At 46.8% G+C, this 19,174-nt stretch overlaps 1 protein-coding gene across 4 annotated transcripts in view; it reads left to right on the forward strand.

Annotated features, from left to right (window-relative positions):
• LOC139556349 (semaphorin-3F-like) overlaps positions 1-19,174 on the forward strand; it is a 103,333-nt gene that overhangs the window by 41,721 nt on the left and 42,438 nt on the right. The gene's annotated exons all lie outside the window — the stretch shown is intronic.

The following is a 19,174-nucleotide window of genomic DNA, read 5'->3' on the forward strand; positions in this document are numbered from 1 at the left end:
CAGGACAGAACAGAACTGAGAGAGAAGAACTGGAGAATGAGTTTCTGTGTTTCTGCCATCTCTACTCCCTGCAAATGCAATTTAGCTGCAGGGTTTTTGTTTAATCTGCCATAGGTCTGATAGATTCGCTGGTTAATATACAGCTACATGTGGTCAAATAGGATTATATCCAGTCAGTATGAGTAAATCCTAGTGCCACAGTATGTTATGTTTAGTGAAACGTATGCACATTATTGGACAATGCGCAGACGACACCATTCTGTATACATCTGGCCCTTCTTTGGACACTGTGTTAACTAACCTCCAAACGAGCTTCAATGCCATACAACACTCCTTCCGTGGCCTCCAACTGCTCTTAAACGCTAGTAAAACCAAATGCATGCTTTTCACCCGTTCACTGCCCACACCCGCCCGCCCGATTAACATCACTACTCTGGACGGTTCTGACTTAGAATATGTGGACAACTACAAATACCTAGGTGTCTGGCTAGACTGTAAACTCTCCTTACAGACTCATATTAAACATCTCCAATCCAAAATTAAATCTAGAATCGGCTTCCTATTTCGCAACAAAGCCTCCTTCACTCACGCCGCCAAACATACCCTCGTAAAACTGACTATCCTACCAATCCTCGACTTCGGCGATATCATTTACAAAATGGCTTCCAATACTCTACTCAGCAAACTGGATGTAGTCTATCACAGTGCCATCCGTTTTGTCACCAAAGCCCCTTATACCACCCACCACTGCGACCTGTACGCTCTAGTCGGCTGGCCCCCGCTACATATTCGTCGCCAGACCCACTGGCTCCAGGTCATCTATAAGTCTATGCTAGGTAAAGCTCCACCTTATCTCAGCTCACTGGTCACGATAACAACACCCACCCGTAGCATGTGCTCCAGCAGGTATATCTCACTGGTCATCCCCAAAGCCAACACCTCCTTTGGCCGCCTATTCTTACAGTCCTCTGCTGCCAATGACTGGAACGAATTGCAAAAATCGCTGAAGCTGGAGACTTATTGTGATAATGTTGCGTTAGGAGGTAGGTGAAGGAGTCAGGCGCAGGAGAGCAGAGATGTCTGAGAAGCATACTTTAATTGGCAAGTCCACCAACACAGGTATGGCACAATCAAAAAGTAAAACGCCCTCGACAACAGAGAACCCGTACAAACGCACGGAGGAACAAACAAAGCTCCGACAACAACACACTCTTGTTAAATCTGTGAAAACAAGAAATAGGGCATAACCTCACCGAGCACATCACAATGAAAGAATAATCCCGCACTAACCTAGGCAGGCAACAGGGTAAATATATACACACAGAAATTAAGGCAAATGAAACCAGGTGTGAAAGAACCAAAGACAAAACAAACAGAAAAGGAAAAAGGGATCGGTGATGGCTAGTAGACCGGCGACGCCGACCGCCGAGCGCCGCCCGCCGAGCGCCGCCCGAACAGGGAGAGGAACTACCTTTGGTGGAAGTTGTGACACTTATATTTCCCTCACTAACTTTAAACATCAGCTATCTGAGCAGCTAACCGGTCGCTGTAGCTGTACATAGCCCACCCAATCTACCTACCTCATCCCCATATTGTTTTTATTGACTTTTCTGCTCTTTTGCACACCAGTATTTCTACTTACACATCATCATCTGCTCATCTATTTGCTAAACTGTAATTTCTTAGCTACTATGGCCTATTTATTGCCTTACCTCCTCACGCCATTTGAACACACTGTATATAGACTTTCTTTTTTTCTATTGTTTTATTGACTGTACGCTTGTTTATTCCATGTGAAACAACAACACAGAGTTAGTGTCGCACTGCTTTGCTTTATCTTGGCCAGGTCGCAGTTGTAAATGAGAACTTGTTCTCAACTAGCCTACCTGGTTAAATAAAGGTGAAATAAAAAATTTATTATAATAATGTATGGGTTCGCATGAAAACACGCAGAAGTGCACTTTTTCTCTTAAAAGCTACTGCACATCACAGCTAAAACTGTAGTCGGTGAATGCATTTTGACATAATAAACTTTTATTTTAGTGAAAGTGAGGAAATTAATCTGGGTGCTCCAGATGAGGACCTGTTGGCATGTCATGGCTGTGATGAAATGTAAAAGCACGCTAGACGCTCACACATGACCTCTTTATTGAGAATAATATCCCTTGTTTCCCCTGGGCCAGAGGAGACTTGACTGTGGTTGGCTCGGCTCACTGGGAGTCAGAATGGAGACGTGTTCACATAGACCCCCATCTCTCTCTCACTCTGGAATGGAGATTGAGGCTTTTAAAAAAGATATCAAATTGTCGGAGGTCACGGTAAGATGAGGGATGTACGGCGTGGCGATGGGGGGTGTTGAGAGGTCATGTTGGGGCGATTAAGGGAAGGGAATGAGGGATACTTTTGCATGGTAGCTAGCTGTGAGGTCCTAGGACTCGGGCCGGCACAACCAAACTAAACACTATTCCACCTCGGGGGGAACCGGCCTGATACGCACGTTGCCTCATTCACACACTTCTTGCTTTACTCTCTTTCTGACCTCATTCTGGTCTTTGATTACCTCAGTATTTCAATGTTCAATCCTTGCTCTCTTTGCCCTTTAAGCTGTTAAGAAACATGAGGAATCGTTGGGATATTTTGTTGTGAATGAGTGTGTGTGTGTGTGTGTGTGTGTGTGTGTGTGTGTGTGTGTGTGTGTGTGTGTGTGTGTGTGTGTGTGTGTGTGTGTGTGTGTGTGTGTGTGTGTGTGTGTGTGTGTGTGTGTGTGTGTGTGTGTGTCAGAGAGGGAGAGTTGAAATCAGAGATAGCATGTCATCATCAGCTTGGAGAACTTTTCACCCACTGTCTCTTAATCGTCCTGTTAGCTGCAGAGAGATTACCAGTGACAAACTGGGAGGACTAAATCGTCTTGGCAAACTCCAACTCACTGACCCGGGCGCCCATTCCTCTTCTCCTGTATCTTCTCAACACCACCACCTCACATGGACTGGGAGTAGAGCAGGACTGCAGGAATCCATCTGAACAATTTGTGACACCAAATTTGATAAGACAAAGAGCACATTTTTATGTACAGACTTGTGAAAATTATTCTGTAAAATTCAAACAGTGAAGTAGAATCATTGTCAATGCCTTAGAAATTCAGTCAGTTTTGTTATGAATTATTGTAATTTTTTATGGACAATGAGTATTGTACAGTATGTACATCGCTGTCCAATATGTGTAGGGACAAGAGCTTTGACACAAAAATGTTGAATGGACAGAGGCTCTCTGACCAGATGGAATGCTAGTGTCTTTAGGGAGTGTATTGTCTCCTTCTGGCTTCTGAAGCGGATCAGACATCTCAAGCCTGGGAAGGTCCTTTAAAATCGGCCATGCAGGTTTAAAGGACGGTCATTAGGCTTACAGTCACAAACCACCATGGTACTAGCTCAGTGCTCTCTGTCCCTTGGTCTGTCACTGGGTTGTGCTGGAAGGGTTAACCCTGTGGCCTCTCTTTCTCATGGGCGTTGGGGATGTAGGGCACTTCAGCACTCTGCTTGGTGAGGGGCCCGGAGTGGAGGCAACGGACAAAAACACCATGCTGTTTGTGAAGGACTAATCGCTTTTATTTCAGATGAGCGCCCTCTCAAAAGAGAATGAAAATTATGAGGCAAAATGCATGACCCTGCTGACATAAGCGTGGGAAAACACCCGCTTTGACTCCTAATCCCATTTCCTGTCCTTCCGGCCTGGGTAACGGGGCACTTGCCTGTGGACTGATCCGCGCCCGCTGATATTGGTAGGGCCCCAACCCCCATAACCAACCCTCAACTCCCCTAACCAAACCCCATGTCAGGGTTTCAGGCTGCAGCTCCTGGATACTTCTCCCTGACAAGGAATGGGACAAATGGGTAGGGAATGGTTATATAGCAACCAGTGTATCCTTCCTCATTCCTCTATCCCTAAAAACAGAAATAATCACACAAAGGGCCAAACACTCTCACCACCTCCCTCCTGCGGGTCAGGAAGATAAGCGCTGTGCTGTAGAGGCCAAAAGTGAAGCAGCAGCAGGAGGTGGCTGGTGGGAGGAAGAGCCTTGTCACAATGGCCTCTGTCACATTCTGTCTGCTTTTCCTGTCCTATACAGGATGAGGAGGAACAATAATGCTCTCCTACACTGTGACCCCACACTGCTAAACAAATAGGACCTTTACATTTAGGGGTCATCATATGGGGTCACATTAGTTTACCATCCTGTATCTTCTGGGTTCTAAATCAACTGCAGACTTAAGGATACACCTGAAAAGTTTAAAGGAGAGAGATATGTACCGTTATCTTCCAATGGTCTTCCTAAACTCTGCACATTGTCTCCCGAATGGCCCTCATTCTCTTACTCAGTTGAATCCCCCTGCCTCTTCTTACTTTCCTTTTGATTCACAGTGTTTTTCAAAGTATTGTTTGATGGTGTATAGAGGGGAGGCAGTTGCTGTATTTTGCACAAATAAAACGGTCAATTGTTCTCTTTTGAATTTTCTTTGTCAAAAGCAGAGGATTCTCCACTCAGTAGAGTGCTAAGTATCTCCTGGTTTACCCTTCCTGCGTTCTGGGACTTTCTGAGAGTTTCCAACCTACAGCATAGCACAAGACCAATGGGGGACCTCCTGATACAATAATATAATTTAGATAAACCACAAATTACTTTGAGTAAAGTTGAAAAAAAAACATGTCCATTGAAGTTTAGTTTTGTGTCCGTTTCGGCTTTGGTTTGGCAGTTTAATTTAAGATGTTATCTATAATTTCAGTAACATCATAATAGTCACTTTTTAATGATATTCATTAGGTTAAATGTGGTCCAGCTTGGAAATAAAAAGCCCCTCTTCATTGAAGCTCCTGTCCAATTCACACAGCGCTGACTGATTCAGCAGAGATAGGGTTAATTGAAGCTCCTGTCCAATTCACACAGAGCTGACTGATTCAGCAGAGATAGGGTTATTGAAGCTCCTGTCCAATTCACACAGAGCTGACTGATTCAGCAGAGATAGGGTTATTGAAGCTCCTGTCCAATTCACACAGAGCTGACTGATTCAGCAGAGATAGGGTTATTGAAACTCCTGTCCAATTCACACAGAGCTGACTGATTCAGCAGAGATAGGGTTATTGAAACTCCTGTCCAATTCACACAGCGCTGACTGATTCAGCAGAGATAGGGTTATTGAAACTCCTGTCCAATTCAAACAGAGCTGACTGATTCAGCAGAGATAGGGTTATTGAAACTCCTGTCCAATTCACACAGCGCTGACTGATTCAGCAGAGATAGGGTTATTGAAACTCCTGTCCAATTCACACAGAGCTGACTGATTCAGCAGAGATAGGGTTATTGAAACTCCTGTCCAATTCACACAGCGCTGACTGATTCAGCAGAGATAGGGTTATTGAAACTCCTGTCCAATTCACACAGAGCTGACTGATTCAGCAGAGATAGGGTTATTGAAGCTCCTGTCCAATTCACACAGAGCTGACTGATTCAGCAGAGATAGGGTTATTGAAGCTCCTGTCCAATTCACACAGAGCTGAATGATTCAGCAGAGATAGGGTTATTGAAACTCCTGTCCAATTCACACAGAGCTGACTGATTCAGCAGAGATAGGGTTATTGAAACTCCTGTCCAATTCACACAGCGCTGACTGATTCAGCAGAGATAGGGTTATTGAAACTCCTGTCCAATTCACACAGAGCTGACTGATTCAGCAGAGATAGGGTTATTGAAACTCCTGTTCAATTCACACAGCGCTGACTGATTCAGCAGAGATAGGGTTATTGAAACTCCTGTCCAATTCACACAGAGCTGACTGATTCAGCAGAGATAGGGTTATTGAAACTCCTGTCCAATTCACACAGAGCTGACTGATTCAGCAGAGATAGGGTTATTGAAGCTCCTGTCCAATTCACACAGAGCTGACTGATTCAGCAGAGATAGGGTTATTGAAACTCCTGTCCAATTCACACAGAGCTGACTGATTCAGCAGAGATAGGGTTATTGAAACTCCTGTCCAATTCACACAGCGCTGACTGATTCAGCAGAGATAGGGTTATTGAAACACAGACAATTGCTCTGTAGGTGAAATATGACGACTGATCATTTTTGACTTGTGAAAACAGGATATTGTCCCTTTAGGATCTGACCGTTTTTCAGCCGTATTCACTTCAATTAAATAAATTTAAGTGCCAGAGTTTGATGGTGCCTTTGATATGCAAACCTTATTCCTATGGTGATGAAGTGTTTGTGAAGACCCCATTAATGACAGGAGAGATTGAACTCCAGGCTATTTGAACTTAGTTCTGTACATGTTGTTGAGACAAGCCAGTTTGACATAGATACCAATGAACATTTTACTCTTTTACATGTTTTGTTCCGAAGACTTTGCTGCTTCTTTAAATTCCTACCATTAATCATTGGTCTTACTTCTCAATATATGTTGATTACAGAAATTTATTTTGCACAATTGGAGAAGTATGGTTAGGATATTTCAAATTGTTGGCTACTGTAGCCTATATAATTTAGTTTTCATACAACGTCTCTCGACTTTCATGGTACCAGACTACGATGTATTCAGGACACCAGAAGGTATGCTCAATATGTCTAGACACATTATGCATATTATTAATGGGTTCACAGGGCATAGTAATTCATAGACATACATAGTGCTCATCGTCTTCCAGTAAGAGGGATCTTACAGCAGGGAGTGTTTTAGAGTGATGGCAGGGGGTCACGACCCTAGGCTCAGTGAAACATGGGGGTCCCTCTTTCTGCCCGTTTGTCTCTGTGTCTTGTCTCTGTGTTTTTTTTTTTTTTTTTTATTTATTTATTTATTTTTTTTTTTTTTTTTTTTTTATTTAACCTTTATTTAACCAGGTAGGCAAATTGAGAACACGTTCTCATTTACAATTGCGACCTGGCCAAGATAAAGCAAAGCAGTTCGACACATACAACAACACATAGTTACACATGGAGTAAAACAAACATATAGTCAATAATACAGTGAAAAAAAAAAATAAGTCTATATACAATGTGAGCAAGTGAGGTGAGATAAGGGAGGTGAAGGCAAACAAATATATGTATAAATAAATAAAATAAATAAATAAAAATATAAAAGGCCATGGAGGTGAAGTGAATACAACACAGCAAGTAAAATAAAACTAAAAAAAAACCCTGGAATGGTTGGTTTGCAGCGGAAGAAAGTGCAAAGTAGAGACAGAAAATAATGGGGTGCAAAGGAGCAAAATAAATTAATAAAATAAATACAGTAGGTAAAGAGGTAGTTGTTTGGGCTAAATTGTAGATGGGTTATGTACAGGTGCAGTAATCTATGAGCTGCTCTGACAGCTGGTGCTTAAAGCTAGTGAGGGAGATAGGTGTTTCCAATTTCAGAGATTTTTGTAGTTCGTTCCAGTCATTGGCAGCAGAGAACTGGAAGGAGAGGCGTCCAAAGGAAGAATTGGTTTTGGGGGTGACTAGAGAGATATACCTGCTGGAGCGCGTGCTACAGATAGGTGCTGCTATGGTGACCAGCGAGCAGAGATAAGGGGGGACTTTACCTAGCAGGGTCTTGTAGATGACCTGGAACCAGTGGGTTTGGCGACGAGTATGAAGCGAGGGCCAGCCAACGAGAGTGTACAGGTCGCAGTGGTGGGTAGTATATGGGGCTTTGGTGACAAAACGGATGGCACTGTGATAGACTGCATCCAATTTATTGAGTAGGGTTTTGGAGGCTATTTTGTAAATGACATCACCGAAGTCGAGGATTGGTAGGATGGTCAGTTTTACAAGGGTATGTTTGGCAGCATGAGTAAAGGATGCTTTGTTGCGGAATAGGAAGCCAGTGTCTGGACTCTTCGTCGCTCTCTGATGAACAGAGAACACAGGCTCATTGGGATTATTTTCAGGCCGCCAGTAATGTCACTTTACCCCAGGACAATCCCTGTTTTCTGATTCCTGTCAGGCTGGGGCGAGATAACCCTTACCCTGGGCTAATCCCAGATTATACTGGAGCATGGCCAGACGTTGCTGACCAATGCTGACCTTCCACCTCTCGGTCTCAGAGCCGAACCTGGACCGTGCTCAGCACTGCTGACCAGCACTCATAACACCGGGAGATGGAAAGTGCTATCAAAGCAGGTTGGCCAGAGACACAAGCCATGTCATCTCTCAGAGAAGTAAAAATGCACTAAAGTGTCTCTCAAGCTATGAGTGCCTAAGACACAGACACAGGAGTGTGGGTGCAATAATCAGGTTAAATTTGTTTTGAAATCTACTGAGAGAGATACAGGGGAAGAATGCAACTGATTTACAGCAGGCTCTGGTTTAGACACAGTGTCTGGAGTCGCAGTGGGAGGAGGGAGATGTGGGGAGGGGACGTGTGGGATATGAGCAGGGTTTAGATTCGTCACTGTTGAGAAGGAGATTGTTCATAAAACACATGGCCACAGAAATAGACGTGTTTTTGCAGATGTGTGTGATTAGATGAAGCCTCCCTAGAGATGATCTTCTTCCCTCTCCTCTTTCTCCTTCTCTTTTCCTTCTCATTCTCCTTCTCTTTCTCCTTCTCTTTTCCTTCCCTCTCCTACTCTTTCTCCTTCCCTCTCATACTCTTTCTCCTTCCCTCACCTACTCTTTCTCCTTCCCTCTCCTACTCTTTTCCTTCCCTCTCCTACTCTTTCTCCTTCCCTCACCTACTCTTTCTCCTTCCCTCTCCTACTCTTTCTCCTTCCCTCTCCTACTCTTTTCCTTCCCTCTCCTACTCTTTCTCCTTCCCTCACCTACTCTTTCTCCTTCCCTCTCCTACTCTTTCTCCTTCTCCTTCTCTTTTCCTTCCCTCTCCTACTCTTTCTCCTTCCCTCACCTACTCTTTCTCCTTCCCTCTCTTTCTCTTTTCCTTCCCTCTCCTACTCTTTCTCCTTCCCTCTCCTACTCTTTCTCCTTCCCTCTCTTTCTCTTTCTCCAACCCTCTCCTTCTCTTTCTCTTTCTCCTTCTCTTTTCCTTCCCTCTCCTTCTCTTTCTCCTTCTCTTTTCCTTCCCTCTCCTACTCTTTCTCCTTCCCTCTCCTACTCTTTCTCCTTCTCTTTCTCCTTCTCTTTTCCTTCCCTCTCCTACTCTTTCTCCTTCCCTCTCCTACTCTTTCTCCTTCCCTCACCTACTCTTTCTCCTTCCCTCTCTTTCTCTTTTCCTTCCCTCTCCTACTCTTTCTCCTTCCCTCTCCTACTCTTTCTCCTTCCCTCTCTTTCTCTTTCTCCATCCCTCTCCTTCTCTTTCTCCTTCTCATTCTCCTTCTCTTTTCCTTCCCTCTCCTTCTCTTTCTTCTTCCCTTTCATTCTCCTTCTCTTTCTCCTTTCCTCTCCTTTCCTCTCCTTCTCTTTCTCTTTCTCCTTCCCTTTCTCCTACTCTTTCTCCTTCCCTCACCTACTCTTTCTCCTTCCCTCTCCTACTCTTTCTCCTTCCCTCTCCTTCTCCTTTCTCCTTCCCTTTCTCCTTCCCTCACCTACTCTTTCTCTTTCCCTCACCTACTCTTTCTCCTTCCCTCTCCTACTCTTTCTCCTTCCCTCACCTACTCTTTCTCCTTCCCTCTCCTTCTCCTTTCTCCTTCCCTCTCCTACTCTTTCTCCTTCTCTTTCTCCTTCCCTCACCTACTCTTTCTCCTTCCCTCACCTACTCTTTCTCCTTCCCTCACCTACTCTTTCTCCTTCCATCTCTTACTCTTTCTCCTTCCCTCTCCTACTCTTTCTCCTTCCCTCACCTACTCTTTCTCCTTCCATCTCTTACTCTTTCTCCTTCCCTCTCCTACTCTTTCTCCTTCCCTCACCTACTCTTGCTCCTTCCATCTCTTACTCTTTATCCTTCCCTCTCCTACTCTTTCTCCTTCCCTCACCTACTCTTTCTCCTTCCATCTCTTACTCTTTCTCATTCCCTCTCCTACTCTTTCTTCTTCCCTTTCTCCTTCTCTTTCTCCTTCCCTCACCTACTCTTTCTCCTTCCCTCACCTACTCTTTCTCCTTCCCTCACCTTCTCTTTCTCCTTCCCACTCCTTCTCATTCTCCTTCCCTCTCTTTCTCCTTCTCATTCTTCTCACTTCCTATTTCATCCCTTTCTTCAGATGTTTCTCTTTTTGAGAGAGTCTGGGACTCAAGTACTCAAGTACTTGGACAAAACAAAGCAATTTCTCCCCATTTCTGTTTGTTCAAAACAAAACGTTGTCATTTAATTTAGCCTCTCCTACCTTCTGAACAAGATGAAACAATGAAAGAGGACAGAGTCTCTTCTTCACGGTATGAGGAACAACTCCCTCAGAGATCCCTCATCTCCTCTCCTCCATGTTGTTAGCCTGATACTGAAGTATGGCACATCTTTCTGCAACATTTAGGATGATGATTCCATACACACCCTCCCAGACCCAGACATGCCTCCCTATACACACCCTCCCAGACCCAGACATGCCTCCCTATACACACCCTCCCAGACCCAGACATGCCTCCCTATACACACCCTCCCAGACCCAGACATGCCTCCCTATACACACCCTCCCAGACCCAGACATGCCTCCCTATACACACCCTCCCAGACCCAGACATGCCTCCATATACACACCCTCCCAGACCCAGACATTCCTTCCCCATACACACCCTCCCAGACCCAGACATGTCTCCCCCATACACACCCTCCCAGACCCAGACATGCCTCCCTATACACACCCTCCCAGACCCAGACATTCCTTCCCCATACACACCCTCCCAGACCCAGACATGTCTCCCCCATACACACCTTCCCAGACCCAGACATGCCTCCCTATACACACCCTCCCAGACCCAGACATGCCTCCCTATACACACATTACATTTACATTACATTTAAGTCATTTAGCAGACGCTCTTATCCAGAGCGACTTACAAATTGGTGCATTCACCTTATGACATCCAGTGGAACAGCCACTTTACAATAGTGCATCTAAATCTTTTAAGGGGGGGGGGGGGGGGTCAGAAGGATTACTTTATCCTATCCTAGGTATTCCTTAAAGAGGTGGGGTTTCAGGTGTCTCCGGAAGGTGGTGATTGACTCCGCTGTCCTGGCGTCGTGAGGGAGTTTGTTCCACCATTGGGGGGCCAGAGCAGCGAACAGTTTTGACTGGGCTGAGCGGGAACTGTACTTCCTCAGAGGTAGGGAGGCGAGCAGGCCAGAGGTGGATGAACGCAGTGCCCTTGTTTGGGTGTAGGGCCTGATCAGAGCCTGAAGGTACGGAGGTGCCGGTCCCCTCACAGCTCCGTAGGCAAGCACCATGGTCTTGTAGCGGATGCGAGCTTCAACTGGAAGCCAGTGGAGAGAGCGGAGGAGCGGGGTGACGTGAGAGAACTTGGGAAGGTTGAACACCAGACGGGCTGCGGCGTTCTGGATGAGTTGTAGGGGTTTAATGGCACAGGCAGGGAGCCCAGCCAACAGCGAGTTGCAGTAATCCAGACGGGAGATGACAAGTGCCTGGATTAGGACCTGCGCCGCTTCCTGTGTGAGGCAGGGTCGTACTCTGCGGATGTTGTAGAGCATGAACCTACAGGAACGGGTCACCGCCTTGATGTGAGTTGAGAACGACAGGGTGTTGTCCAGGATCACGCCAAGCTTCTTAGCGCTCTGGGAGGAGGACACAATGGAGTTGTCAACCGTGATGGCGAGATCATGGAACGGGCAGTCCTTCCCCGGGAGGAAGAGCAGCTCCGTCTTGCCGAGGTTCAGCTTGAGGTGGTGATCCGTCATCCACACTGATATGTCTGCCAGACATGCAGAGATGCGATTCGCCACCTGGTCATCAGAAGGGGGAAAGGAGAAGATTAATTGTGTGTCGTCTGCATAGCAATGATAGGAGAGACCATGTGAGGTTATGACAGAGCCAAGTGACTTGGTGTATAGCGAGAATAGGAGAGGGCCTAGAACAGAGCCCTGGGGGACACCAGTGGTGAGAGCACGTGGTGAGGAGACAGATTCTCGCCACGCCACCTGGTAGGAGCGACCTGTCAGGTAGGACGCAATCCAAGCGTGGGCCGCGCCGGAGATGCCCAACTCGGAGAGGGTGGAGAGGAGGATCTGATGGTTCACAGTATCGAAGGCAGCCGATAGGTCTAGAAGGATGAGAGCAGAGGAGAGAGAGTTAGCTTTAGCAGTGCGGAGCGCCTCCGTGATACAGAGAAGAGCAGTCTCAGTTGAATGACTAGTCTTGAAACCTGACTGATTTGGATCAAGAAGGTCATTCTGAGAGAGATAGCAGGAGAGCTGGCCAAGGACGGCACGTTCAAGAGTTTTGGAGAGAAAAGAAAGAAGGGATACTGGTCTGTAGTTGTTGACATCGGAGGGATCGAGTGTAGGTTTTTTCAGAAGGGGTGCAACTCTCGCTCTCTTGAAGACGGAAGGGACGTAGCCAGCGGTCAGGGATGAGTTGATGAGCGAGGTGAGGTAAGGGAGAAGGTCTCCGGAAATGGTCTGGAGAAGAGAGGAGGGGATAGGGTCAAGCGGGCAGGTTGTTGGGCGGCCGGCCGTCACAAGACGCGAGATTTCATCTGGAGAGAGAGGGGAGAAAGAGGTCAGAGCACAGGGTAGGGCAGTGTGAGCAGAACCAGCGGTGTCATTTGACTGGTTGACGAAGTCATCTGCAGAGAGGGAGGAGGGGGGGGGGGGGGGAGGAGGATTCAGGAGGGAGGAGAAGGTGGCAAAGAGCTTCCTAGGGTTAGAGGCAGATGCTTGGAATTTAGAGTGGTAGAAAGTGGCTTTAGCAGCAGAGACAGAAGAGGAAAATGTAGAGAGGAGGGAGTGAAAGGATGCCAGGTCCGCAGGGAGGCGAGTTTTCCTCCATTTCCGCTCGGCTGCCCGGAGCCCTGTTCTGTGAGCTCGCAATGAGTCGTCGAGCCACGGAGCGGGAGGGGAGGACCGAGCCGGCCTGGAGGATAGGGGACATAGAGAGTCAAAGGATGCAGAAAGGGAGGAGAGGAGGGTTGAGGAGGCAGAATCAGGAGATAGGTTGGAGAAGGTTTGAGCAGAGGGAAGAGATGATAGGATGGAAGAGGAGAGAGCGAAGGTTGGGACGGCGCGATACCATCCGAGTAGGGGCAGTGTGGGAAGTGTTGGATGAGAGCGAGAGGGAAAAGGATACAAGGTAGTGGTCGGAGACTTGGAGGGGAGTTGCAATGAGGTTAGTGGAAGAACAGCATCTAGTAAAGAGGAGGTCAAGCGTATTGCCTGCCTTGTGAGTAGGGGGGGAAGGTGAGAGGGTGAGGTCAAAAGAGGAGAGGAGTGGAAAGAAGGAGGCAGAGAGGAATGAGTCAAAGGTAGACGTGGGGAGGTTAAAGTCGCCCAGAACTGTGAGAGGTGAGCCGTCCTCAGGAAAGGAGCTTATCAAGGCATCAAGCTCATTGATGAACTCTCCGAGGGAACCTGGAGGGCGATAAATGATAAGGATGTTAAGCTTGAAAGGGCTGGTAACTGTGACAGCATGGAATTCAAAGGAGGCGATAGACAGATGGGTAAGGGGAGAAAGAGAGAATGACCACTTGGGAGAGATGAGGATCCCGGTGCCACCACCCCGCTGACCAGAAGCTCTCGGGGTGTGCGAGAACACGTGGGCGGACGAAGAGAGAGCAGTAGGAGTGGCAGTGTTATCTGTGGTGATCCATGTTTCCGTCAGTGCCAAGAAGTCGAGGGACTGGAGGGAAGCATAGGCTGAGATGAACTCTGCCTTGTTGGCCGCAGATCGGCAGTTCCAGAGGCTACCGGAGACCTGGAACTCCACGTGGGTCGTGCGCGCTGGGACCACCAGGTTAGGGTGGCCGCGACCACGCGGTGTGAAGCGTTTGTATGGTCTGTGCAGAGAGGAGAGAACACACCCTCCCAGACCCAGACATGCCTCCCCCATACACACCCTCTCAGACCCAGTCATGCCTCCCCCATACACACCCTCCCAGACCCAGTCTTGCCTCCCCCATTCACACCCTCCCAGACCCAGACATGCCTCACCCATACACACTCTCCCAGACCCAGACATGCCTCCCCATACACACCCTCCCAGACCCAGACATGTCTCCCCTAGCCAGCCTGTCTCCTCTCTCCCCTAGCCTGTCGAAGAGGAGAGGGCTTAGGTGACAGGAGCCAGAGGCCCCCAGTGATAAGGGCCATCTCTCCGCATGAGAGGCCATCAGAGCTGACAGTGTATACAAATTGATGCCATTAGCAAAGAGTGGGCGAGAGGGGGGTGGAGGGGGGGAAGCCATTAATTGGTTCTAATTATAGAGTGGGTGGGCCCCGGGGTCGGGGGTGGGGGGTAGAGGAGTGATAACAAGCTGGCGATGGTGGTAAATCAGAGGCAGTGGGTGACATGGGCATCACAGCACATGATCCTCTACATTCTGTGGGGTCAGACCTGTACACTAATGATCTTCATCTAGTAACACATGTGCATGCATCTGACAAACACACACACACACACACACACACACACACACACACACACACACACACACACACACACACACACACACACACACACACCATGGTTTGAGACATTATTGAGCAGTGCTGGGACACACCTATTTCATAATAAGGGAGCTTACCGCAAGGGACTATCAACAGCATGTCGTGAATACCTGGGCAGGTATGCTCTATTGTGAGCCAGCAGATGGGGTGGACTGGATGGGGTGGGCTGATAGTAGGTAACCTGTGAAGTTGCAAAATCCAAGACACCTGAGGATTTGCTTATAGGGGTCTCTTTTTCTAGCATGTCTTTCTTGCTGAATATACAGGTATGTTTCCTACAGGATACGCTATAAAGGAAGATGAGCATTGCTATCCATGTAGGCTACTACAGTAATAATATTTTAAGCTTGGAAGATGAAATCACAAAGTTTATGATAGTGGCTGTACGTGTAAGTGGTAGCAGTTAGGTAACACACACAGAACAGGGTACAGGCATGCTGTCAGGTCTCTATTTGTTAGCCCCCCCCCCCCCCTCTCAGCATCAAGGCGTTGGGCTGTCTCTGCACTAAGACATGCAGGGAAGCGTAACCACTCCACTGAGAGACAAGTATGCCAGGTTACCACCCCCCCCCTCCATGGGGCACGTAGGCATGTCTAAGGAAGTCTGATCATATCTCTTCATTATAATCGTGAAGCCGTGCTCTTGTATTTCTCTTATCTGGTGATTCATATTTGCTATCTGATCTGACACCGCCCGTCCTCTGACCATGTCCATTTTTCTTTACCTCTCAGTGTTGTTCTAGAAGCACTAGGTAAGTAAGCAGCAGGTGCTGTTTTTCCATGCTCCATGCCCTCATCATTCATTTTCATTAAATGCAGCTGCACAGCTACTCGTACATACTGTACTCTACAGGACCAACCTCCAGCAATCACACAGGCATTCTTTTAACATTGTGTCACCTCTCCTCGGGCTTTGATGCGTGCAGCCAACGCAAATCCAAACAACTCCTGTTAATCTTTGACATGAAGACAAATCGTGTTGAAAGGAGCTGTTGAAGGTAAATCAAAGAGGACGCTAGCTGTAGGACGCTGGTCGCTCCGGGCTGCTGATTAGAAGAGGCTCTCCCCCTCAGTCCCAGCTTGCACACAGGGATGTCAGTGGTGGTGTCAGACATAACTTTGTACCAGTGTGCTGGAGATCCACGTCAGTGGAGCAGCTAGCTCTAATACAGGGGACTGTATATAACGAGGACCCTACTGCTATGAAGGGGCAGTGGGGACACATCCAGTTCATGTCACCTGTCATACTGATCAGTTACAGTCACACCATCTGGCCCTTATCTTCCCACTACAGGAAGTCCCCATTGTGAAAGCTGTGTCAGATTTTGAGAGCCGAGAAATAACAACCTGTCTAAGACATGCAGGTATCTGGAGATGGGCCATTTCTGTGGAACTATACTGGATTCCCCACCGTTCTGGTTATGGTGGCAACACACCCTTCTAGAACAAGGTAGCATACAGTACTCAGAGAGCCCTCTCAGAGTAACTTTGTGGTGTCTTTCAGAGTGTGTACTGTGCAGTGTGCACATGTGCTTTTACTGCTTTGTCCTGACACTAATTGCGAGGTGCAAATTCATTCACGCCCAACCGCTAAATATCACACTGCATTTCTAAAGTTCAACACAAGCTGGGCCACTAACAGCTGATTAGCTCTTCTGGAAAAACTCTGATTAGATACAAAGCTTCTCTCACATTATTTTTTTGTCTATAGTGATTAGATACATCTATCACTAGATGATAAATCAACCAAAACACTGCATTTTCTCATATGTGTCCGCAAACTAGTTGATGCATATTTACAGTAGTACCATGGAGAAGAACAAGACGAGGACAGAATGACAGTGAATGATTGTAGCTCTGATCTCCAGATAGCAGAGCCTGAGCTCTGAGCCCATTCCCAGGTCAATCGTACCGCTGGCAGGTCTAACCAACCAATGATATTGAGTCTGCCTAAGAACAAATTAGCCTTTCTTACTGTGTACAGGGTACAGGCAGCAGACACTTCCTAAATATGGCAGGTAGAAAAGAGTAACACAGGCGTTAATGAGAATGTCTGATTTAGACTTCCATGAGGTATTGGATGACGGGCAAAGCTTTTAAACCTGTGGCACCGTTGCCTGGTTGACACATTACTGCACCTCGTAAAAAGGGGATGGAACTGCCAACATCATTCTGTCCTCCTATTGGTGATAGGTTTTTCCTTAGGTCCTAAATCCATAGGGTTTGGGATCCCATCACTGGTGTTGAAACGGAGTGGGCGTAGGGAAGTAATGCTGACCACTCTGACATTTTACTTCACTACGTTGACAGCTTTCAAAATATTAGGCCCGGGTTTCTGACATGCAGTTCCTTTCATGTGGGTGAGCATGCCATTTCTCCCAGCCCCTCTTAAACACCGCCATTATCACTCCTGCCACTCCAGTGTGTGTGAACACACACCTAGCTTTGCCTCGCTCCGAGGAGCTCTGGTAGTAATCGTAGGCTACAGGCTCTTTGTGATCACCCATAACAAGCTCACAGAATATTTGTCTCTATACTTTATTGCTTAGCCATAAAGCATTGGCATGTGTCACTTTATCCAAACCGCATTGTTTGCTTTGCAATAAATACGCCCCAGTCAAAGTAACAGGATAAACTGATGGCACTGCTTGTATTCTTGTCTTCACTATAACTCTAATGATGAAAAAATTATAAAAGAGATACCACAGACAGAATCTAGTTGGCTCAGGTGGTTTAGAGCCAAACTTCTTTCCAATTTCTGCCCCAGTCTCAAATAGACAAATGTAATGTAAATATTCAGCCCCTCAACCCATGACCCCTCATCCCTCCTCTTCCTCCAGGCCCCGCAGGGACACAGGCAGGATTCATGCAGTAACATGCTATGCTCCATCTTTCTTTGGCAGAGCCCACACTTTTAATGTACCCAATTTAAAACCTGAGAAATATGTAGCCGGGTGGATCACCCACATCAGGCTGATGTAGCTAATGTGAGCTGCACAGTCAGGTGCTGGAGTATTTTCCCCCCCTGTGTTATGTTTAAACATACAAAAGTGTTCCATTATTCAGTCATTCGCCTTATTCAACTTGTAGATTCGCCAGGAAAGTTAATATGGGTTGATCCGGGTACGCTTAAATCATGCAGTAATCTTTCCTTAATGAGAGGAAGTGCTCATGTTTCTGAGCCCGCCACAAAACATGATTCATTAATACAATCTACAAAATCCTGCTTCCTTTAGTTATTTCATACTACAGTGGATTGTGCATTATTTTATATAAGACAGCATTAACCTATGTTAATAATTTTTGCATTGAAATATAGATGTGCAGTATACCCAGGGGATATCAAGAATATACACCCTTGAACTCAACATTATCATGCTCAAACATACATTTTTAAAGTAAACTGGACCCATGGGCAATTCATTGAAGACAGGGAGATATGTTGTAACATGCGTGCCTGCAGCCATGGGAGGTGGAATGGATGGCCCTGTTTGACTGTCAGGCTTCTGAGATCTGCCTTTGATTTGTGCCTTCCTCCCCTAGCCAGCAGAAACATGGCTCAGCGGACTCTCTGACGGTTTTCACTAAATACCACAGCCACAAAGTCAAAATTGGCTAAAGAAAATAGCTTGTTGGTCTTAATTTAACGTCGGGGTTAGGCATACGTTTAGCAGTGTGGTTAAGGTGGGATTTGGAGCATCTGCCAGAGAATATGCCATTAAGAAACAGTGGGTTTGGGCGTCTTCTTACATGACTCCAAACCACATCCACTAACATTTTATGCTAATAGAATGGAATGTAATAGGAAGTGATTCAGTAATAGGAAGTGGCACGGGCTCTGTAAGCCAGCACTAGCTACAGATATCCGGACGGAGTATGGAAAGGATTGTCCATGCTCAGTAGACTGGAGAGAATGGACAGGACCGCCACCAACGACTTTACTGAGAGTTCTGAGCTCAAGCGACAGTGGTTTCACCTACTTCTCTGCGCACCATTACTCATGGCAGTAACGTCTGTTTGCGCTCGTTGCGTGCATGTGTGTGTATGTGTTTGAGTGATCAGGAGTACATGGATCAGGTTCCCTCAGTGGCAATAGGCAGTCTCACTTTTCCCACTAATAGAGGCATTGCCATTCCACGGGGGGGAATTGTTCCGCTCCCTTTATGTCCTACAGACCCCCCAGAGTCAGCTACACCTAGTAATGGACTACTTTAAGAGTTGATCTGGCTCTAATTGACTGAATCAGGTCTCCAAATCTCCAGGCTAAGTCTATGTGGTGAGAATGCTGTCATGCCCTAATGCGGCTGGCAAACAGCGCTCAGAGTTCAACCTGGGAGGCCCATTATGTAGTAAAGCTCCCTGGTTCCAGCTGCTTCACTCCCTCTGCTGTCGGAGATCATGCACCTGTCCTGTATTATAGAGAGAACCTGCACAAGCATATCTTGTAATAGGCCTGACATTGGTTATAGATAGAAGCAGATCTTTAAGAAAATGTGGCATGAAGCACCCTGTTCACTACAAGCCTGACCAAAACTCATTCTCCTTCTTGCCAAATGGTATGACATCTAATGAAGTAGCCCGGTCAAAAACCACCATCCGTCTTGATCATGCACACAGCACATTTTCCCCTCTGTCTT

Source organism: Salvelinus alpinus, chromosome 2, assembly GCF_045679555.1.
Source record: "Salvelinus alpinus chromosome 2, SLU_Salpinus.1, whole genome shotgun sequence".
NCBI lineage: Eukaryota > Metazoa > Chordata > Actinopteri > Salmoniformes > Salmonidae > Salvelinus > Salvelinus alpinus.